The 24,700-nt window shown below is 35.3% G+C and overlaps 1 protein-coding gene across 1 annotated transcript in view; it reads left to right on the forward strand.

Moving 5' to 3' along the window:
• The first annotated feature begins 6,138 nt into the window (after positions 1–6,138).
• The window catches only part of LOC113228999, a 255,159-nt gene continuing 236,597 nt past the window's right edge, over positions 6,139–24,700 (forward strand). Inside the window, exon 1 of the mRNA XM_026462468.1 lies at positions 6,139–6,448. The gene's annotated coding sequence lies outside the window, so the exon portion shown is untranslated. The remainder of the gene's footprint in view (positions 6,449–24,700) is intronic.

Consider the following 24,700-nt stretch of genomic DNA (forward strand, 5'->3'; position numbering starts at 1 on the left):
CCCACCACCACTGCATCTCCCTAAGCGGTGCAGCCCCGCCAGGGTCGCGGAGGACAGGACGAGCGGCAACGACACACCGACACGACTCTCCCCCCGCGACCCTCCTCCCAACGCGCATCCGCGCGGTCCCGCTGCCCAGACGAGGCCCGCTCGAAACGCCCTCCTCCTCGGGCCAGCCTACCACCATCGGCCGGCCCCGTGGGTTCCTCTTAGCTTCACCGTGGGATGAAATCGACCTCGGCTACTAGAGCCCCCCCGCCACGATAAGGCGGGAACCCCTTCGGAGGAACTATGTGAGCTGAGCTAACTTAGCTTAGCTTCGCTCGCGGTGTGGCCTGCGTTTTAGAATGATAACAAATACCATATTCAATTTAAATAATTTAATAAAACTGTGGTCTATGTAAATAGCAGAAAGAATGGATTTGGCCTTTAGAACAAACCCATGACAATGAATGACTTAAATCTTTTCCAAACCAATATGATGCTCATAATTACGTACAACTAGATGGCGTCAGTAATCGATTACATCCAACAATGCTACATATAAAACATAGATGGCGTTGACACAAAATGATTTCGTAATCATTATTTTAAAGTTGGCCAACCCTATGTTTGCAAAGTCATCAAACGAAGTATTTGAGAAATATATGAACCAAAAGACTTTATTAGAGCGGCGCACTTCCTAATGAAGAGTTATATTTATTAAAAATTAAATAACTCGTACTCTAATTTAATGTAAATGAAAACTTCAAGACATATAACGAGGCTGAATAGTAATATTTTTCATTGCTTTATCAAATAAAAAGAAATCATAATGTTGTCATTACAACTCAATTACCCAAGAAGGAAGGATAATGTGTGTCAGTTGATTTTGTTAAAATGTGTGTACATTAAAAGCACGGTAGAAAATAAAAACAATGGAAGCGCATTAAGCCTCGATTCTATCAGAACCGCTGTCGCCAAAACCAACACAATCATTATGTTAAACACTTTGAAATCTTTATAATGATCGGTCGTACTTACTAATTTAAAAAGATGTAACAAAATCTGGACAATTAACATAATTTAAACTTTACCTTGTTGGCATATCGTTGAAAGTTCAATACTTATTAAACTTTTGAACCGTTATTTGAAGCTTCAATATTTGAGAGTAGAGAAATTGATTTCCGGTAGTGTGTCAGTTTTAGTTCGAATTCCTCTTCTACATCCCCCACCATCTAATTTAGGGATGTAAAGTGACTTAAATGTGCGAATAAACGTTTTTCTTTCTTTCTTTCTTTCTTTCATCTAGCTTCTGCTACTGTACACCAGGTGAGCGCGCCACTCACAACGGGATTGTGTTTTCGCGCACTGGCTCATTGGCGATTGGTTTTCCATAGTAGTCAGTTGTGTCCATAGTTATACGTTATACAATTATATTTCAATTCTTAACGGTTTTATCGTTCGTTAATTTGTGAAATTATGAATGGTACCAGTGAAGTCAATTTATCGGATTCGTCCGATTCTTGCTCGTCGAGCTCGGATTTTCAGCAATCTAGAACAGTAGAGACCAACGCCGAAGTTCACGAAGTGCCACCCCGTCTGCCTCCGCCGGAGATAAATAAGCAACGATAAAGAAATCGTTCGCACTCAAAGGAACGTAAACGCCGTCGCTACCAAATGGAGGATACATGGATAAATGGATTCGGCTATTTGACGGAACAAGTAAGTGGTATACAAAATTATATTGCTACTAGTAATGGTGCATTCCAACCTACATGTCATTCAAGCGTTTATGAGCCCGATCCAAATGAAAATGTAGACTTTGCACCCGATATCAGTGCAGATGTCAGTGGTGGACTGTACAACAGTGAAAATTGTGTACAAGTCTCCGAATTGCCTGGTAGTTCAAAATTTTCCTTAAACACTTTTTTGAAAGAACCTTCTATTCAAAAATCTTCACAGATCCATATAGATTTGTTAAATTCCATACAACATTTTAATACTCAAGATTTGAATAATGTACGATATGCTGAAGTACAGAAACCATACTGTTCCTCTCCGGGTTTTACTTATTTTGAAACCAACGATGAAATTAGATCTTACGATAAAAACAATTCTCTCGCACTTATTGAGTGTGCCTTCGCTGCTATTACGCAAGCCCTCATAAAGCAGAACGCAACCGCACAAGAATCTTTTAGAAGTTTAATGGATTGGGCCACTTCCGCGTATAAAGTTTCTGCCAAGTCTTTACACGAAAAAATAATGAATTATTTGTGAAAGGGCAGTTTAAAAAAATCAGTAGTGATGTTTTGCAGTTAGCGTGTGGTCATAGGGCCGAATTAGTGCAACAAAGACGTGATAACATTTGGGCTCTGTAAAAGATACCTTTTAAATGGCGAGTTTGCTTAAAATCCCGCCAACTAGCAAGAATTTATTTCATAAACAATCTTTTTTTACCGGCTATTGAAAAAGCTGGTGGTGTATCGAAAACATTTTGGCCGCTCCGAGCGCCTTCACAAAATAAAGCTGCTACGCAAGCTCAGCCCCAACAGCAGGCTCAGGCCATGCCTAGTCATCCTTTGAATTATACACTAAAATGCCCAGTAATTTGAATTATACTACCTATCCTAACATGGATTTGTTCAACAGGCTCCTTACAAGGCGCTTGGAATTCTTTTAATAAGAGCGCGCCTGCCCTCGCCCCATTTTTAGACCATTTAATCAGCAAGTGAGACCTTGTCAGAGGCCCGCACAAACGTTTCAAAGCCATGACATATATTCGAGCGCAGGCAGAGGTCGAGGAAAGGTATTTGATCAGTCAAATGTTCGTAGTCATTCAAAAAGAAAATATTGACTATGTCCAATTTCGAGTGGGCCGGTTACCAGATTTTTTAGGTCATTGGCAGTCATTGCAAGCACCTCCAACGGTAATGAAAATTGTACAGAACTTTCGCATACCACTTATAGCTAAGCCCCCATTAGCGGTACCAGACCTATTCAATCATCTATCGCAAACACCAGTGTCGCAAGACATGGACAAAATTATAAATCAATTAGTGAAACTGGAAGTTTTAGAACCTGCAGTCCCCAGTCCCAGTTTCGTTTCAAAAATGTTTCTAACACCGAAAAGCGACGGCTCAATGCGTCCAATATTCAATTTACAAAGATTAAACAATTAGGTATTTGTGGAGAAATTTAAGCTCATAAATGTGCACAGAGTCGTAACCTTCTTGCAACCACGAGATTGGTTGGTAAAATAGATTTGTCCAATGCTTATTTCTATCTGCCGGTTTCGAAAACGCATCGGCGCTTCTTAAGAATAATTTACAAACATCAACTTTGGCAAATAACGTGCCTACCTTTTGGCCTAGCATGTGCTCCAAAAATTTTTGCGACCTTGACAAATTGGGTAGCACAGGTTCTACGCCAGAAAGGTTTTCGTATAATTGTATACCTCGACGATTATTTACTGGCATATCAAGACCCCCACCGCCTAGAATTTCAAGCTCATGAAACTATCCTTATTTTAGACCAGCTCGGTTGGAATGTTAACTACGAAAAGTCGGTGCTAATACCACAGATGACCGTACAGTACTTACATACATTGCATTACATAGTTTGAAATCCCCACTCCAATCAAAAAATTTTGCCAGTACAAAACGCAAGACACTGCGTGCAAAAATTTCCTCTCTACTGAGAACAAAAACGGCAAACTTAAAAGAAATTCAAAGCATTGTAGGGTCACTGAACTTTGCGAGTTTCCCGTATCCAGGGGCCGCTGAACCACCGAGCGCTTCTAAAACATTGCCAGGAACTACTTCTACAGAACATCCAGCACCGGTATCCGATTCCGGATGCTTTGAAAGAGTTGCAATTGTGGCAAGTAAATTTAGCCCAGTTCTCGCCCATTCACTACCCTCCCGTAACAGAATACCTAGTAACAGATGCATCTGCAGTACGGTGGGGAGCTTAGTTAAATAATCTGAGACTGTCTGGCCAGTGGTCCGTAAACGAGGCGAATTCACATTCCAACCAAAGTGAAATGAGAGCCATTTGGTACACATTGACCATTGTCAGCACCTGATAGGCACATCCCTATTTATTCTGAGCGACAATCGAGCGGTGGTTTCGTATTTGAGAAACGAGTGTGATACCAAGTCAAACCCCTTAATGGAAATGACTTACAAAATTTTCAATATCTTAGACCTTCACAACATCCATGTGGTGGCTCAGTACATTCCCGGCCAATGCAACGGAGAAGCCGATCAGTTATCCCGCTTGGCCTATCCTCACGAATGGCATCTACTTCCTTTGATAACGTCCACAATTTTCTCCAAGCGGGGTCGTCCAGTAATAGTTCGCGTCATCAATAGCCCATGTAGTCCCAGTATACAGCGCACTCGATGTGAGGGATCAAAAAGCTCACTTCCACGATGCGTTCAGCCAGAAGTGGCACTATCCTCTGGCGTGGGTGTTCCCGCCGCCATTTCTGATTCCACGCGTCCTTCAGCACCTCAACTTGGCAACTGGAATATACTTGATAGTAGTCCCCAGGTAGACAAAAGAGTTTTGGAGGCCAGACTTAAAGAACCGTGAGCTGAGTCCTTCATTCACAATTTGGAACTTGAAACAAGTCCTAGTGAACGCAACAACGAGTCGACCTCCTCCACTAGTTTCGGAAATGACCCTGAAAGTATGGAGATGTGGGGGTGAACCAAAAGTCTTGTAGGTTGATCTCAGGAACAGAAGGAATTTTTGCAAAATAGTTGGCGCGAGACTTCAATGAGAACGTACAAACCAGCCTGGCAAAAATGGTGCGTATGGGCCACCAGTAATTCTGTAAGTGCCTCAAATCCTAGCGGAGCGGATTTAGCTAGGTTTCTTATAGATCTACATCAGACACAAGGTTTGGCCTGCAAAACCATATTAGTTTACAAATCTGCTATTTCTATGTTTTGTGACTCAGACACTGAATCACGTTTAAGTTCACATTTATTAATTAGACAAGCCTTAAACGCCGTAAGTAATAACCGTAATTCTATTTGTTCTAAAATTAAATCTCCAATATGGGATCCTGATGTACTTACTCATTGGTTACAAAATAATATACCGGATACGCGTAGTTTATTCGAGTGTTGTACACGCGTCGCAGTATTGTTGTTGTTATGTTCTAGACGCCGAGTACATGATCTGACTTTGCTAAATGTTTGCAACGAAGATTGTATATTTTCAGACGAATCTGTGGTTTTGGTAGAAGGGAAATTCGAGCTAAAACTGACACATTACCGGAAATCAAGTTCGCTACTCTCAAAATTTTTAGGCTTCAAATAAGGTTATTGCTTAATAAACGTTTTAATGTTAGGTAAAACGCTGCTATTAATGCAAGTTACATTTTGATTTTATACTGAAATTTCAATCAATGTGCTGACACCTAGCGATCAATTGCTGAATGGTAATGAATTCGAGATGTTCACTTAGTTCTCTAAAAAAGAAGCGATCGTATTACAGTGGTATAAGCTTAGAATAATTACACATAGAATGATAGTTTCATATCAAACGAACTGTCACATTGAGGCAAAAATCAAATTCATGTAGGCTAGTTTTAGTAGTAGGTTAATTTTCGGTTTTAGTGAATATTTATATAAAAATACAAGTTGAGACGCGTTACTTCCTTGTGGAATGTGATGTTAGTATCTATTTTATGTTTGTCTGACGTATTTTTACACTCATTTACCGCACATTTCGTCATTTTTAGCTAAAATTCTTCACTGAAGGCCCGCCCGCTCGTGTAGGCCCATTGGGAGCGCTTCAATTTGCCTTACTTAGCGTGTGCGGACTAGGTTTCTATGCGTTATTATTCTAAGGGTATAAGCTTTTCTTTCGTTTCTTATACAAAAAAAATATTTACTTGTTAAAATTAAACTAAATAAGAATTAACGATGATATGTAACACCACCATAGATAATGATATGACAAATGCGAATATCGTTCTTGCACTCCTAAGTAGCAAATTATGGCATTTCTCTACTAGAAAGAGCGAGATAATTGATACGACCATTAAAACCATTAATTTAAAAGGAAATAATTTTAATAATTTTAATTTAATTTATAGGGTAAAATAATTTGGCAAACTGGCAACATTTTCCTTCAGTCGTCGGGATAAACGCAAGATGGCCGCCAATTTATGTGAACGCAAGGACAAGTTGAAAAGTGATATCCGTTACTTGTAGTGATATTTCGTTCATATTTGTGATAATAACTTTATAAATATTACCCCATACCCGGGTATGTGCTTTACTAATGTTTTCGTGCAATTTGTTATGAGTTATCGATGGTTATAAAATCTTATGTGCAATACTTCGTTGGATGGAATAAAAAATGTTCTGTGTTGAGTAGTGAATATTTATGCAGTGATAGTCGTATCTGGATCGCAGTTATGCTTGTTGGATGATACTGGTGAATACCGGTAAGTGGAGATGCTAATATTTAGTTTTTAAGTTGTGTGTTTCGAAATGTTTCAAGTTTCGTCAACGGTGTAACCTATTTGACTATATCGGGGCTTTAATCTTAGCGTGGCTGTTTGTGGGCGCCGGGTCGCCGGCTCAGCGGCCCCTGCGGCAGCTGTGCAGGTCACACGGTGTTATCGATAATTTTTTTCCTCAGCACACGTAAAAATCTAGTTTAACTCAAGTTTTCAATACACAGACCGTCTTTACTATACTTCATCGTTCAGAAAACTTTCGTTAAGAGCGATGGAACATCGCTGTACTCCAATCCACATGAAATCAAAGCACTTTTGTTAGTTTCCATCTTTATTGAAGTGTTATCATGTAACTATCGCATAAAAATACGAAAAACAAGTTGAAAATAATTACGCAGCTTGTTTTTCAGTGCCTAACTCTATGAATATTCACGTAATAGGTAGTTGTAAAACATGTTATCAGAATGGAGGAACACTAATTTGGTCAGCCTTTACATACTGGTGTTAAACAGTGAAACAGTATTTCTATTGGTAATATTGCAAATTTTTATGTTAGTTCACATTTTGTGCCTAAAAACAGTTTAACCAACTATTAGTTATGATTTATGTTTGACAGTGCTTTTATTGCAACTTTTCTCAAGCTATAAGTACGGAGTAACATGATGGATTAAGCATAAACCCTCTCTTTGGAGCAAACCTGTGTTACAGGATGTAATAATAATATTTGTTTTTTTCTCCCACAATAAATGGCTACAATCTTATAGAACAGAGCCTAAACATTTTCATTTTAATACATATTTGTCAAAGACTGGAGTCTCTTTTAAGACTGCTTTGTGATCCATCAAGGTAGAGCTGTTAATATATTAAGTAAATTTTATCCTACAAAGTCTTAATGATGGTTCATTATCAGTGATCGGAATTGAGGGAGTTTTTATATCGAAACTTTGAGCAACGTTAAGAATAATGTGGACATTCCCTTTTACAAATCCCGGTACTAACCGGAATAGATTTTTTGTTTTAAATTATTTTTAATGATTGCTGCGGAAAGATTAGACTTAAATAAACACTTTTTGTTCTTATTAATTTTTCTCAGCAAGCGATAGTTTTCGAGTAAATGAAGGAGAAAAAATTTATTTACCAAGACTACTGGAGTTAAAAAATTCCGATAGATTTTTTTTTTGTTTTAAGTTGTCTAATGATTGTTTTGGATAGATAAGACATAAATAAATACTTTTTGTTCTTATAATTTTTACTCCGCAGGTTATAGTTTTTGAGTAAATTAAGAAGAAAAAATTAATTTACCAAGGTTAGGACTTAGCGAGCGGCTGGTGAGTGCCTAAAACGAATTTAATAATTTCAGAGCCAGTCCAGTAAAAAAAGTAAAGACGTTTAAATACTTTCTTGAAATAGTTATTTATCTGCATAAAAAAAAATATATTCAACACAAGCGTGGCTATTTTGCATGGTTTAACTGTCACTGGGTTAGCGGAGTAGCAAATTAATTAACTTACATTTTCATCAACATGGACTTCTGCAAAGTAACGCCTGAATCTATTAATTATCTACAAATAATTTATAGATTCAGGCGTTACTTTGCTGGAAATTCATTTTTATTAGTATCTTTAGTTTCGTCTATAAAAAGTTGGACTTGGGAATAATTAATACAAAATAAAATAATAAAATTATATATATTTAAAATATATTTTACTCATGTCTCATTTATAAAAATAAAATATAGCTTAACAAAAAATCGAAATCAACTGTAATAAAAGTCAGGAACATATTTAAAGAGGATATCGACACCCTAGGCGCAAACCACACAAACTGGACAAAACACACATGACGGCAATAGAGCACGTGCGCTGAAATGGCGGATCACTCCTCACGCATTTTTAATTTGCTCCTTATTTCGATAAGCATGAAATTTGAATCGATCGAGAAGACGCACGCGCCATGCCAGCGTTAGAAGCCAGTTCTGTATGGCTTGCGCTAGGGGTAAATGCTTCAAAGAGGAAAAATTATCATTCTTCCTGTACTAGATCTGTTTCCCTTTCTTGTAAAGAATTGAAATAGATAATCATTATTTTTTCTATATTTTCTTCTTTAAGTCTATTTCTTTTTACATTTAATATCCACTTGAAGGTTGAGAAAGATCTCTCAACGTCCACAGACGTAAGAGGCGCAAATTTGAAAAAATTTTCGTAATCTGTTTCATTTCCCTTCACAATTTTTTCACCTATTTCTCTAATTACATCATAATCGGGATTTCGATCTAGTACTTTTTCTATCTTACTATTTATTAATTCGTTTGAGGTCCAACTTAAACAAGACCTGACTTTATCAAAAATTAAAAATGAATCAATTATTGATATTTTTTTTGTTTGTATTTCAGTAAGTGCTTCGTCTATTATTGTGAAATATTCATTAATAAAATTAAGCTCTGATACGATATTTTCATTTCGTATGACTCTTTTTGCTTTTTTAATTGATATAGACTCATTGCTGTTAAGACTGTTTAAAACATTCGATATTTCTCTAAAATGTGTAGCATAGTATGTTGCTGCCTTTAGCCACGTGCCCCACCTTGTAATTACAGGTTGTGGAGGCAGCGGCAAGTTTGGATACATGTTTTTTAAAATTCTGACCCGATTTGGGGATTTCAGAAATATCTTTTTGACATTGGATATTAAGGAATCAACATTCTCGTATTGTGAACGAATTTGTTCTGCCAATCGGTTAAGAGCATGAGCTAAACACGTTATATGAATAATGTTAGGAAAATCAATTTTTAATAGGCGTCCAGTTCGCAACATATATGCCACACTATCTGTGCATAACATTAACACATTACTTGTTTTCTCTTCAAATGATTCTCCCCACATATTTCTTAAAGATTCTATTACAAAATCGGACATAGTTATACTGTTCACTGTTTCTAGCATTTTACAAGCTATTAAATATGGTCTGGTAGCCACATTTTGTATAAGTGGCATCACCAATAAATTTACAACGTATCTTCCCAAAAAATCCGTGGATTCGTCAAGTGATAACCAAATCTTGTTGTTTCCGATTACATCGTAAGTAGCTTTTAATTGTGTTTGAAAAAATCTGTTAAAATATTGTTTCCGTAGCAATGATTCTGAAGGTACTGCCTTATTTGAGCAAGTACAACAACATTTTATACATATATACTTGTTGAAAAATTTTTGTAACGTTGGGTTACTCACTTGTGTCCAAGGTATGTTACATAATATTAAAAATTCTATTAAATCAAAATAAAACTCATCCGGGGTTCTTTTTCGTCGTCTTGTATGAAGTGCGTTTATGATGTGCCGATCTACGTTGCTTTTACGAGTAGCTTTTATGTGGGATTCACATATTGTACAAAATATGATACCACTTGCGGGATCGTAAACCAGTTCTGGGTAGTCGACAACCCAGCTATAAACCAGCTCTGATCTTGGTCTATTTTCCATAGTGATAATACCTAAAATAAAAAAAAGCTGCTAATGACCATGTCAAAACATTTTGAAACAGAGTTTTTAAAAGTACTTAATTATATAACTGCCTATTTCACAAAAATACATTTTAAACACATAGTTGGTAAATTAAGAGCCTGTTCTCTTAGGAGCGTTCGACGCGCGTTTTGCTAACGCGCGCTTAGAACTAGTCGAATTTTACTACTAAATAGCCGTATACATAGTTAAAAAGTACGTCTTAAGTTGCACTTTTAAGATCTTTTACGAAGTTCGTAACTTTATTAGATTCAGCGTGCCTAATTTTTTTTGTTTTTTTTTCTCTCTAAAGCCCGCCGTTTTTGGAAAAGATATTTATATTATTATTGAGGTCTCATATTTTTCATTTCATCATAAAAATACCACACGCAAATATCGTAAAACTCAGAAGTTATATTCAATTATAATTTTTTTCAGGGTAGTCACTTTTATGAAGGTACTTTTATATCTGGATGTTATGAAACGAGATAGATCTTTTAAAAATAAAATTAATAATTTTCTTCTTTAACATGTAGAATTACACATTCTTCATAATCATTTTTTTAAGTTAAATAGGTATTCTACTGTACGGTATAGGTATTACTGAGGTCTTTTCTCGGAAATCTGCTTTTTATTCCAAAAACCTATAGGTGTAACGATTAAAAATTGCAGTGTTATAGAAAAAATATATAATTTTGTAATTTGTGTAATTTTTTTCTGGATAAATTAAAAGAAAAAAATTATACTAAAATTAAAAACATTATAAGTAAATATTACATACGTAGTTTAAATGTATCTGTTTATTAGCACATTTTTACGAACCTCGGTAACTTTATTAGATTCAGGGTGAATTACTATTTTTAAATATTTATTTTAATTTTTTATCTCTAAAACTCTGCCGTATTTTCCCACTTTTTTTAAATAATTCTAATTAAAAAGATTGTCTAACTAAAAATTCAACAATAAATAATAAAAAATTCATTCTTACCTTGCAAGTGAAATAAATATGAAGTCCAAGTCGCAGGTAAAAGCTGGTTCAGGGATTCGTAGCGTAAAGTCGTCGTTTTAAGTAAAATCAAAATCCAGATCGCAATGCAAATCAAAAACCGTTGTGAGATAGCCAAGTTGTCAGAAAATACAGAAAAACTCAAAATAACACCCGAACGCATGACAAGCACAACATCGAATAAGAACAATTACAAAAATTGTACTTAATGGGGTTACATGTAACTGCACGCAAGCAGGTATGTTGTCTCGTTCGCTCTTTTTTCCAGTTATCACTCAGACAATGAGATTAGCTTTAGAAACTAACAAAAAAAGATTTTTGTCTCACCACGCGGCACCCTTTGTCGCTTTCTTATCATCGCACGTTCTGGCACCACGCCGACATGGTGGTAACGTGGTCTTTTTAGATGGATTTGAATGGAGAAATTATGCTAGGTTCAATATTATCAGGCGTTTTTACTTGAATGTCAACAACAGGGATAATAAAGTTAACCCTCATAAAACATTTTTAAAGCAGGGATTTCGGTGTTGTCTTGTTTTGTAATATGATGCAATAATAACCGGCATATCATGATACTTTTCAACATTTTTATAATCAAATCATCAAAAATTTTGACTTCTTTTATTACTTTGCAAGTTACATAATTAAAATGCAATAGTGCGTTGTATTATTTATTAATAAAGTCATAAAATATAAATAAAAAAAGTTTAGATAGCAAATTTAAATTTGCAAATATTTTTACACTGAAGATAAGAAAATAGCAAATATCAAATTCGTTTGTAGTACAGCCCACAAAATCAAGCCGTAGTTGTCAAACAAAGCCGGTGAAATTCCAAAATAACAAGCCGGGGTCAACACTTTAGTTTCACAACACGTGCGCACTCAGCAAAAGATTTTACAAGAGTTTTTTGCACGGATATTTCGCTGCAGAAATAAGTAATAGCTTCTCTTTCACACAACGTGGAAAGCCGTAACTGTTATCTCTTTTACACAGTACAGAAACAAGATAAGATAAACTATAAAAACCGTCGATATTTAACAAAGGGCAAAGGTTGTTTAGTTTTAGTTTAATTTTCTGGTTTTTTTTAATACCAGAATGTTGGTTAGTAAGGTCGATTATGTTTAAATTACCAAGTCAAATATTTCAATACGGAACCAGAACATATAAATGTACCATTTTTCACCGAAATTGCATCACCTCATTTTGGCAGTTCATCTTAAAAAAAACTCATCAAAGTGTCCGTTTGACCACAACGAAGTCTGATAAAAACTTGAAAAATTTTTATTTTGTGTGACGAACATCTTGTTTTTACCATTTTATGTATGTAGTACTTATGTTTATGTTAATAACAGCATCAGCGAAGACTGCTACACATTCTGTACCGATCTTAGATATATTTCTCCTTTTGAAAGAACAATTACTTTAGTGAGTCAAACTAAACACTATAATTATTATAAATAAATACCTACGTATAAATAAAACGTAATACAACAATATTAATTTTATTCAGTAGTATTATGAATTTATTCAATAGTAATTTAAATTAGTTCAAGTAATACGTATCCCGGGATATTTTTTGATCATATCACGAAATGGGTATGTCCATACTAAGAAAACGTTCAAACTTTAGGTATAAAAACTCCCTCAATTCCGATCACTGTTCATTATAGATTAATTATTGAATTACTTTCCAAAACTTTGAGACTGGAAAGAAAATTGAACTTGTAGAGTTCTATTTACAACATTCTTCTGTGTGTTTTGTAAAGAAACAACATCACAAATACAAAAATACAGTATAACAAAAAAATCACAACACCATACCTCAAAATGTCGCCAAATTGTTTTCCAATTCATTTATAAAAAAGTTGTTTTATCGAGTTTTTAGGTTTTCGCGATATTTACACATAGGAAATGAAACTATTTTTCCGGATTTAAATTGCATATCGACCGTGAACTGGCAATTGGTACTATCTCAATTTTGACAACTTTACAGTATGAAGAAATAAATTGCTTGTGTCATTTATATAGCATCTGGTTTATTAAATAAGAATACGTAGTTATTAAATAATAAGTGATTTTTTTCTTCATCCTGTAAAGTTGTGAAAATTGAGTTAGTTACGGTTGCCAGTTCACAGTCGATATAATTGTCCTTTACAGGTCCTATTCAACCATGACCCAAAATGTTGGTTTTTTTTTTAAAGAAAGAAATATACATGATTTAAATCCAGAAAAGTAGTTTCATTTCCTAAAAAGTAGTTTTATCAACTTTTTGAAATACAATAACATTACTTTCCAGTGTCGTTGTAATTATGCAGATTTATAGTTGTAATTTAGACCCACTGTCTGACTGATGTGGTTAAATTAGGTTTATACGTACATGCTTCAGACCAATATCAGTGGGACCATCTTTATTTCAAAAAGAATGATCCAGGTGCATTATGGCCATAGTTGTGATATAATAATAAATTCTTTATTTGAACAGAAATGTTACATTTCATAGTTAAAGCCCTGGCTTCCAAGCTAGGTTCAAAGACCTATATTACGGAAAAATGACATGGTTAGTAGATTGAAAGAAATACAAAATATGTAAACAATTGCATTGTTTCCTCTTAACATATAGGTGTTTAACAGTACTTATTTGTTAAGTTATGTAAAAGATAATAAAATGAAATTGTAGCACAATTACATAACTCTCATACAATTGATTACCAGTATGAGTCGTTGGATTTGTAATAGATTAGTTGCATACTGACTGGAAATTCGAAATGTCGTAAGGGATATTTTGTCGTAATGGAAAATTTTCCTTACTACAAAAAGTCGCTTACGACATTTCAAATTTCCACCATCAATATGCTTTGCTCCCATAAAATATGTGACCCAGGTAGGACTCGGTCTCCTACCCCTGAGTCTCTTCTGCTTTAGGCTCTTACTTATAGTTCAGGAAATGGCCTAGCTAGGGAGCAGGTATTTAGTATGATTGGCAGGTGTATTATAATGAATAATTGATGAGTAGTCATTGAGGAATCTGCAAAAATGTCTCTTGAAGTGCAATACAAACTGGGGGTCATGGCAACAACCATCCTAGGCTTCACTGGGTAAGGTTACGTTATAAATATTGTAAGTGTGTGAGATTATCAGTCATCCTATTCTACATAGCCAACTTCATTGCCTCTTTGAATTGTCAAAATATGTCTCAGGGTGACGGGTACAGTGGCAGTGCCCCTCAAATTTTGCAATTTAAAGCTCATGAGTGGCACTGCGACTGTTATGGACAGGCGTGTAGTTTACCATCAGGCGCACGATTTGTTCGTCCCGTTACTTGATGTTACAAAACTTGATATTACAGTTTGTCCCCATGTATGTATTTCTAATAGGCTATGTGCAAAACATTACTTCTAGTCAGTTAGGTGAAAATTGAAATTTGTTAGAAGATTCCATGATTTTATTACAAACTCATAATTAAACAACTGTCCACAATTTCTTCTAAAACTCTGTTGTTCCAATTTATGAATTGAAATAAACAATAAACATTTAAGAATGTTTACATAACATTATCAAAAAAGAAATATAGTTTTGGCCATTGAAAACTCACAAATTCAGTGTTTGAAAACTTTTTTAGAGAATTGTTTATAAACTTCTCATTTGTTCGAATTTTGAACCCAAAAGGCTTAAAACAATTCTACCCTCATTCTACTTTTACTTCGCATGGTCTGATGTGAAATTGAATTTGTAAAAATAAGGCACTGCTAACTGCTATGGACAAGCGTAACGCTTTTCACCAGGCGCACAGCAAATTCGTTCTGTTACTTAGTATCATAAAAAAAGAAACAAGAAAGAAAAGATATCTACACAAACACTGCAGGTGACTTTTGAAAATGCACTGGTTTTCTGTTTGTACTCATTAACGTAGTGTACTCATTAATGTCTCACTGCTAAATGGGATAGTTCAACTCCAGATAGTGAAATTGTATTTGAAATCATTATGATATTAACTTTTATGCTTCAGACATATTCCACTGTGAATAATGAGCAAGATACTTGAACAGGAGCCCTTCCAAATGCAAATCTTCAGCTAATGCAGTGAAATGAATCTGTTTATTATTAGCATGTCTTATAAAGTGTAAGTCCTTCATCAGCACTTGATCTATTATGACCACCACTAATACCTAGTATGAGTGACCACAGTGTGAAAACAGTTTTCTCAATTGAGAGGTTCTCTCTGCTTTATGGTCTGATGTTGTGCGGTATCTTCTCTGCTCTCACATAGCTTCAGGTTCTACACGAGGCTTGTTTGAATTACTAAGCCCGTGAGATCATTGGTTGGCATTTGAGGCTGTTTGCTTAATTGCACAGCTTCTACACAGAGTGTATGGTGCTTAAGTATTATGTTTGAAACAGTTCTCTGTATTAGTAACATGGTCTTATTATGACAGTAATGTTTCTAATTTAAGCAATCATAATGTTTTAAAACAAGTCCACACAACACCCAAGCTGTAGGAAGTTTCCTTTACAGCTTCACTATTATGTAAACATTCAATTGAGTCTCACTGCCAAAGTTGAAAATGTATTTAAAAACATAAAATTTGTCATTTTTCAAGTTAATTTTAGTATATTTATGGTAGCAGTTGATTTTCAATTACAGTAAATTAAAAATTGTGATAATAATTACATAAATTTTAAGGGTGGACAATACCTCTCTCTGAAATCCCGGAATAATTAAAATAATAAAATCAAAGTTTATTTTTCTTCAGAATTACATAATTTTTGTTCTATACACACTGCCACATAAAGTGCTACACATCAAAAATATAGAACAATACGTAGTACAATAATATTTTCTGTCCAACTATATTATATTGAAATGAAATAAAATAATTATAATAAATTCTTATCGTTTATTATAATGAATTATCGGATTCTTTTCCATATGAACGGGAATCATCACTTGAATCCTCATTAACATTAATTATTAATTCTTGAGTACACAGATTGTCAAATGCAACATCATTATCTCTATAAGACGCTATCTTCTTTTTTGAACCCACTCACAATCACAATTAAAACTTCTTCATGAATAAAATGGATTGTTATAAAAAAATCGAATCGGAACGTTAGGACACCACTAATTGATTAGAATTTGAGCCGTCAAAAGTTAAATAAATGGTTGAACGGAGTATAATAATATTAATTGAAATGACTACCATAATATAAATTTATTTTTGTGAAATTACTCCAGTTCTGTCAGATCGAAGGAATTTTTTGTTTGATCTGTATTTAATAATTAAAAGTGGTAAAATAATTATGGGAATTCAGTGGGAGGTACTATCTCTATACTCTATGTGTATTACATCCAAGAAATCTAGGTAAATGGATTTTAGCTATTTCGATTTCTTGTAATGAGTAAGCGTTTAATAATTTTGATGATTTCACATAGAATTTGCATATTCTATGAAATAAAGAGAATGTGAATTTGTTGGACGGATTGGTTGCAATCTTTTCAATTCAATAAGTAGTATTTCACAAAATGTTAGAGTTTGCATTATTAATAAAAACACTTTTAACTAGTAACATACTTAACCCAGTCTGGGCCAGCATGTTGGATTATAGTCTAAACACTCTGTTTAGAGGATACCCGTTCCCAGCAGTGGGATGTGTATAATTGGGTTGTTGATAATGATGACTTATGAATACATTTAGATTAGTGAAGAAATGTATCTTAAAAGCATTTAAGGTACATACATACTGTAGTTGTAATTAAGTATGTCCAAGTCCAAATATTTATCAAAATGTCAGCAACAGGTTTTACGATATCCTGCGCATGAGTACTGGCCTATTAGACTGGATATATTTTAGGAGATTATCAAGTCTTGCATCGATGTAGCAGTGTTGAAAACTGAAAGATTATATGTTTTTCCCATGTGTTTAAATGATTGTATATCACATGGATATCAGAACCTACATAAGAGTTGGTATTCGCTTATGTAAAGGATGTGCGTTCCTGGTGACGTCAGATCTTTGTCGTATCGATTCTAATGACGTCGTCTAACTGTATAATTGCAGCTGAATTAGAGGCTGATAAGTGATAAGTGACGTTGGTACCTTTGCTATCATTTTTAAGAACTAGTTTAATTTACTATATCTACGAAAACTGATTACAAAAACTATAACAAAGGACCGTTTCTGATTTGTACTGTGTCGGATTTTCTATGGTTTTTTTAATTATGTGGCAATTTTATGTGCTATAAATGGCTTTATTTATAAACGAATTACTTGGTATCAAACCAGGAAATTCCAAAGTTACCTTCGGTGCCACTACTCGGAATACCCAACCAGAACGAATTTAGCGAACTTCCTTTCTCAATTGGTCTTACCGGGAATCAAACCCGGAACCATCTCGCCTGGTGCTTACCGCTGGACCACTTTTTCGTCACTATTGTGGGGTATATAATACATGAAAAAACGTTTCCAAAAGAATTCGTTAACTGTGTTGTGACACGCGGCCATCTGCGACGTTGACGTCATCGCCCTCGGCACATACGGCGCGCAAAAGTCTATGTCCACCTTTAAACACCCTCTTTATTTAAATGACAGTTTAGCTCGATAACCACAGACCAATTGTAAGTAACATTTCCTGGTTCCGTACAATATTAACTGAAATAAAATTATACAATACTAAAGGAATAATTTTATAAAAATGTCTTACTAATAACACTAAAGTACAGTGCACTATAAGTTTTCTATATTATTTGAAAATACTACAATGCGTAAAAGGCATAAGGTGCAATGTTCAATGTTTTCTTTTGATAGTTTATCGTTCCCTCTATATGGAACAATAGATATCAATTTAATGCCCCACCTGCATGCACCTGGTCTTTTTCTATATGCTATTCAAGGTGCATCGACCTGTATAAGGGATGGGCAACAAAGTTCATTTGTTGAAAGGGGAGTTTGTAATAGAAGTAACTACAACTTTCAAATAAGCACAAAATAATGGATAAATCACACAGTGTGTGTAAAGACGGAGTTTCTCCAAATCTCATACAAAAACAAACTCAGGTCGAAAGATGTTTTCTTAGGAGTTTGCGTTTTTGAATTCCTGTTATGAAAGGCAAGTGTGTTGGTGAAATTACAGGCACATGGGACTTGTCAACTTGTGTCTCGTGCTGACGGGCGCAGTGGCAGCGCCCTTCAGATTTATGCGATTGGCACTACAACTGCTATAGATAGGCGTGTCGCTTACCACCAGGCGCTCGCTTTGTTCGTCCTGTCACTTGGTATCATAAAAAAACCGGTTACGGGTCTCCTCTGAGGAGAAGCTTCACTTTCAGTTAACCATGCTGGCCCAATACGGCCACAAAATCTTAGACGCCGTGTACTAGGACAATTTTGGTTCCAGATATCAAATCTACTATGATTTTTTAAAACTGGCAGACAATTTGAAAAATTTATGTCGCCATGTTTATCGTATAGTGATGTTTGGTTCAGTTATCGATGAACTCACTGAAACAAGATTATAATTCAAATTCATTTATTATCGACCAATTAGTTCATATTTGTTATAACAATTTTATGAGCTAAGTTCGTAGAAACAAGAAGAAGAATTACAATACATTAAATTAAATTATATTATTATAAATTATATCATTCTCATATGTTCACGTGTAACTCGGTGAGCCTACGGAAAACAGCCGAGTCTATTCTTCCTGATATCAGCAGGAAGAATGGACTCAGCATCACTTTTTTTGCGCATGATTGCGTAAAAATCATTAACACACGCATCCGCAAACATACCAGAAGCGCTGCAAAAGCGAGGAAGCCTCAACAGAACCCTAAAGTTGTTATTTGTACATTACACGTAGGGCGTTGTACGCTCGCTATGTGAAGTTGGTCCACAGTGCACCTGTATAATAATTCTGGCAATAAGCTCTGAAAAGAGTTATGTTTAGAGGAAGAACATTTTTGGTTAAAACAATAATTACGTGACATTTACTTAGTTTAGACATAGCTCTATAATTTTTCTCTTACCATCTCTTTTAACGAATACCTACAATTTATATAAATCTTGATGACCTAATGAGGGTGAAGTCGATCGTTTAACACAACACTATTTTTATTTCATCAAAAATTAAACGTTCATCTTTAATTAAATATCCGCATATAATAATAACATCATTGGAGATTTCAAATCAAAATAACGTTTGTGTAAGTAAGAATAATTGATTTGAAATTAGTTTCATCGATGTCTAAAAAGGCGGAATCGGCTTGATGCGATCATATTTTACTATGTTAGTAGCTGTAGAGCTCCTAGTGACAGAGTTGGTCCAGGAAAGTACTGCCACCTTGCCTATTTCTACCGCCAAGCAGTAATGTCAGCATTACTGTGTTCCGGTTTGGAAGGGTAAGGGTGCTGATGAAGTTACAGACACATGGGACTTGTCAACTTATGTCTCAGTGTGACGGGCGCAGTGGCACGACTTGTTCGTCCCGTCCCTTGATATTATAAAAAAAAAACATTAGCCCATTCGCCATTTTCAACATGAGCTTCACGTATGATTTTTTCTTATAGTTGTTTTATAATGTTACTCATTTGAATGATGAAGTAGCTATTGTTATACGCGTTTGTCTTCGTGTTTGCTATTGTTCATTATTAATGTTATAATTGATCGTTAAAATTATTATTGTCGTATATTAATACGTTCAACTGTACTTGGAGTAGAGTAGCTTAAATATTTAAAGGATTGATTTGCAAATGAACCTGAAGAATATTCTACAAAGACTGGAACCATGGACCTCTATGTTGAGAAGCAATTCGCGTTCAAAAAAAAGCGTTCTACCAGACTGTTCATCTTCATCTTAAATGCTTTTTTTTAAGATACCAAGGTACGGGACGAACAAGTCCTGAGTCTGGTTGTAAGCGACACGCCTGTATTCGCCAAGAAGAGCGCTTAGGTCGTTTTTGTGTGTGTGATTTTGTTTTTTTTTTTGTTGAAAGGACTGTGGCACCACAGTAGTAGTCACATTTAAATTTGAGGAAAATATTCTACCTCTAAGGGTGGTAAACTAGGGGATGAATCGGGTTTCACGCACTTTCCGGTATCCGATTTCAATAATACTTGGCAAATGGATGGTAATTCCACGCAATTTTGCGTCGGTTTTTTAGTACTCTGTACTGAGATTATTAAGTGGTGTGTAGTCCAGTGGTAGAATGATTGTTTCTGAATTCTGATGTAGACGGTTCGTATGCCTGTGGCGGCATGTATATTATATGACCTTAATTTCTGATTTACGTACATCCCGCATAGTTAGCCTAGCATATAGCCTAAATTTTCTCCTTAGATGTGACCCGTGCCCGGTAGTGGGACGTATGAAAGGTTGATGATGATCATTTAATATATTTAGCACATTATTAAACGGAGGTCATCATTGTTCTGCTGTAGCAATCAAGATGATTTATAGTGTTACTGCGTGTAACATATTGTTAGTTTTGTGTCTCTGGGATGGATTTAGGAACGTTGCCGTGGGGGGTTTAATACATAACCTTACCGTACGGTTGTTTGTTATACTACGTTACTTATCATTGTTGTCAGAACGATTAGTCAATAAAGTTCTTTGCATTGACCGATAGTTTATACAACCCCTAATGACTTTGGTTGATTTCGCATAACAATGAACTCAAAAAAAAAATTTACTCAATCACTTTAGAAAAAAATATATAGTAATATTGAGATTACTATATGGTGTGAAAACACGATACCTAAAAATTTTCACCATAAAAAAAAATCTCAAACTTATCTCGAAATTTTACAAGAAAACCGTTATATTCAATATGTACTTTATTATATACCAATGATTTTTTTAAATATCAACTACTATACGATATACATTTTGCAAATGACTTCAATCTCAGTACAGAGTACTAAAAAAACCGACCTCAAAAGTACGTGGAATTACGTCTATTTGCCCAATTTTACTGAAATATCCCCTAGTTCGCCACTATACAGGACTTGACACAGGAGATAATAAAAATCGGTTCTCACTACTCGAAAGTATATTGAGAAAGAAAAACGCCTTGAATTGGAGAATAGCAATTCAACCATTAAAATAATTGCTCCTTATAATAAAACTTAGGCGCTATTTATAAAAATGAATCTTCATGAATGAACAGCCACCCTCAAAAGTGAATGATTTTCTTCAAAATGAAATGGGACCACTATGGAGGCACCCTCTTTCCAACAAAAAAATAATCATGAAAATCGGTTCACAAATACCGGAGTTATCGCATAACATACATACAAAAAAAACATACAGTCGAATTGAGAACCTCCACCTTTTTTTAAAGTCGGTTAAAAAACAAATAATAAAAGCCAGCAAAATGAACCGTCTTAGTACGGGAAGAATTCGAGTTCGAGCTGAGGTGGTATCGAATCTTAAGCTCACTGGATGTTTATCTAGTTTTAAAGTGTTGGACCACCAAAAATGATGGTAAACTTACGTGACAGGCACAGTGACAGTGCCCTTCAAATCTTTGCAATTTAAAGCTCTGAGTGGCACTGCAACTGCTTTGGACAGGCGTGTCACCAAGCTCACGACTTGTTCGTCCCGTACCTTAGTATCATTAAAAAAAACATTGTCGCTAGTTGTGTATAGATCAGCGGTCTGGTAGAAGAACGGTTGCTTCTTGATTTAGAGGTCCATGGTTTCATTGGTCCAAGCCTTGTGGCAGCATTTACTTATGTCTTTTTATGTAAGTTACGCACATTCGTGATTGTTTAATAGCAATACCGCCCGCTAACGGTATAAGAAAATATTGTGCTTCAACCTCGAAAAAGTTTTACAACCCTTTCAAACAGTGTCAATCTGCATTGTGGCGACGTGCTGACTATGGCCTAAACCACAGGTTCCCTAATTTTTTAGCACGCACACCATCACAAAAGATAATTCAAAACCTATTTTTTATATTAACACAAAAAATCACAAGGAGAAAAAAATTGTACATTTTTAGAGTAATTGCTATATAAATAGATAAGTCCCAATAAGGCCTAAATCTTCTCTTGTTAGGCGACCCGGGTCCAACAGTAGGACTGACGATGACTTGCCTATATATTATCTTTTACCTTTCTGAATTTATGCCATTTTTAAGCTTTTCCGTCACCGATATTGATAAATGTTCATATTTGTTTGAAAAAGTTACAACTTCGCCATATGACGTCATAATATTGACCCCCCCACCCTGCCTGGAACAGTCCTTCCAGATAATATATCCGGCGGCATCGGGCACGGAGTGGCGATACATCAAACGGTTGACACTGACGGATTGACCTGCAGCGCAATTGTACAGGCCATACGGAGAGCTGGTATCTTGTTTATTACTACACAACCAACTGTAGCTCGTTAACATAAAGAATGCAGTAGGTAGTTGTAGTATCATTGTAATTTAAGGTTTTTCATTGGTCAGTTTAAATTTAGTAAGTAAGTAACCAGCTGTTTAGCCCGCGACTTTATCTACATAGAATGTACTATACTAATTTCCATAATATTATGTTAGTTCTCCCTACCAACTTTCATCATATTTTACCATTTTTAAGGTTTATTTTAGTGACAAAAAGTAGCATATGTCCTTCGCCTAGGCCCCATCTATCTAAAAAACAAAATTCGTCTAAATGGTTTCAGCAGTTTAGGCGTGAAAACTTGACAGACAGAGTAACTTTCGCATTTATGTTTTACGTTTTAATTTACGCGTACATCAGAAGACTTACTTTAGAGACCCATGTCGTGTAGTCTAACAGCAGTAACATTCACTTAGAAGGGTACAATGCATGGATCCTCCGTTCTCATGGCCCGACGTCCATTTTAAAATAACGCATTCATACAATCGCGTTTTGCAATACATCACCATTCGAGTTTGATGATTTGATTTATTCACTCATTTCCTGATGTTTTTTGTTCACTCACTCCTTTTGATTGCAACTAGTCATAATGAAATATTACACGTTCCGTTTTTGTGAGATCGAGTCATTCATTTTTGATCTGTGTTTGTTTTGACGCAGATATTATAATACCTTGCGTGTTTACAAGCATTATTATATTAGTATTGAAAACTTTAAGTCATTGTTTATAGTCAAGATAAATATTGTTAAGTAACATCTTTTTTGACGACGTCGATGGCTCTGCGTTTTAGCATTCTGGGCGCTAAATCTGAATGTCCTGGTTTCGAGTCCCCCTAGGACAAATTTAGAAAAGATACTATTTTGAAATAAATGATACAGAAAATTTGTCCTGATCTTGGCAATTCGTGAGATTTTATAGTACATATTTTGTCGAAGACTTTAGAGGGACAAGTTCGAAACGATGGTGTGTTTCAAACTCAAAATCAAAATAATCTTTATTTCATAGGTAACAGTAAGGCAGATTCCCCGGAGAAGAATGAGCAAGAAACTCTAGGGGTTGCTCTTTGTAAATAACATTTGTACACATTCAAAATTTACAATATATTTTTTTTTTGTTTTCAAGCATCACAGCTCGAGACTACCTCCATGAACTAAGCGGGTTACTACCACGGGTTTTGTCATCCAAATACGCAGAAGTTGTATAATAACCTTTAGTATAAAGTTTTTGTTTCATTATAATTTTAAACCTTGTCAATGGCAAATTTTGTATATCAACCTGAATCTTGTTATAGAAGCGTATACAGCTAGTTTACTTTTATTCCTCGTATTAATGTTATGTCAGTCACTATTTTCCATAAAGATATTACTATTCCTCTTGACATAAATTACATTTTCATAAATGTACTGTGACGCTGGTGTAAGAATATGACCAGTAGGACTAGCACAACAGGGCGTGACATGCGCAAGAGTGACAAAATGCGCGACATACTGCTATTATTGCATAGAGAATAACAATATATCGCGCTTCTATGTCGCTCTCGCGCAAGTCGCGCATGTGCTAGCCCTACAGATAACTGAAAATGTGGCAGTACCGAAAAATATTTATTTAAGGTGTATGTACCTACTCAAATCGGTCCCTCAGCAGTGAGGGAACGATTGAGGAGGATATTTTTTCAGATTTATTCGTTGTTGTTTTGTAAGCATTTTTTTCGTTATTTTTTCTCTCTCTTTCAATTTAATTTTGTTGCTATAAGCTGCTTACTTATTCCGTTAATTGTACTTACTTTCCCACGACACAGGCGTAGCCTAGTCTGGGGATCACAGTTTAATGTCTAAAATTGTTAATCTTCATCAGCATCATCAGCTTACACGCATCCACGCATCCAAATTGTTAATCGTAAGTTATGGTAAATAAATTAATTTCAGAGCTTGGTTTTTGTCGGTGTAATAGACGCTATTCATGTCTCTGGAAGGCATTTTCTTAACGTTATATAATGTGGCCACTGCCGTTTTCTGTGTTTCCCAAAAGCCACAATTTAGGATTATTCAAAACCACGAGCGAGTAGGATTTTTTGGACAAACGTGTAACATTGTCGGCAACATCGTCGCTTCAGCGCTCGTCTATATTACATAAAAAATGTTACAAAACAAAACATCAGACAGCATCATTAAAAGATGACCTTAGAAATAGTCATTACGTAACTTTGAAACACAACACAAAAATAGGATGTTAACGGGGCCTTATTCACCAAAACTCAGATAGCCTTTTCGCTAAATTAAAAAACCGACCTCAAAAGTACGTGGTACGGTTACTGGAAAGTGCGAAAACCCGAATTCATCCCCTAGTTC

The sequence above is a fragment of the Hyposmocoma kahamanoa genome, unplaced genomic scaffold, assembly GCF_003589595.1.
Source record: "Hyposmocoma kahamanoa isolate Upper Pololo Valley unplaced genomic scaffold, ASM358959v1 270, whole genome shotgun sequence".
In the NCBI taxonomy this organism is placed as follows: Eukaryota; Metazoa; Arthropoda; class Insecta; order Lepidoptera; family Cosmopterigidae; genus Hyposmocoma; species Hyposmocoma kahamanoa.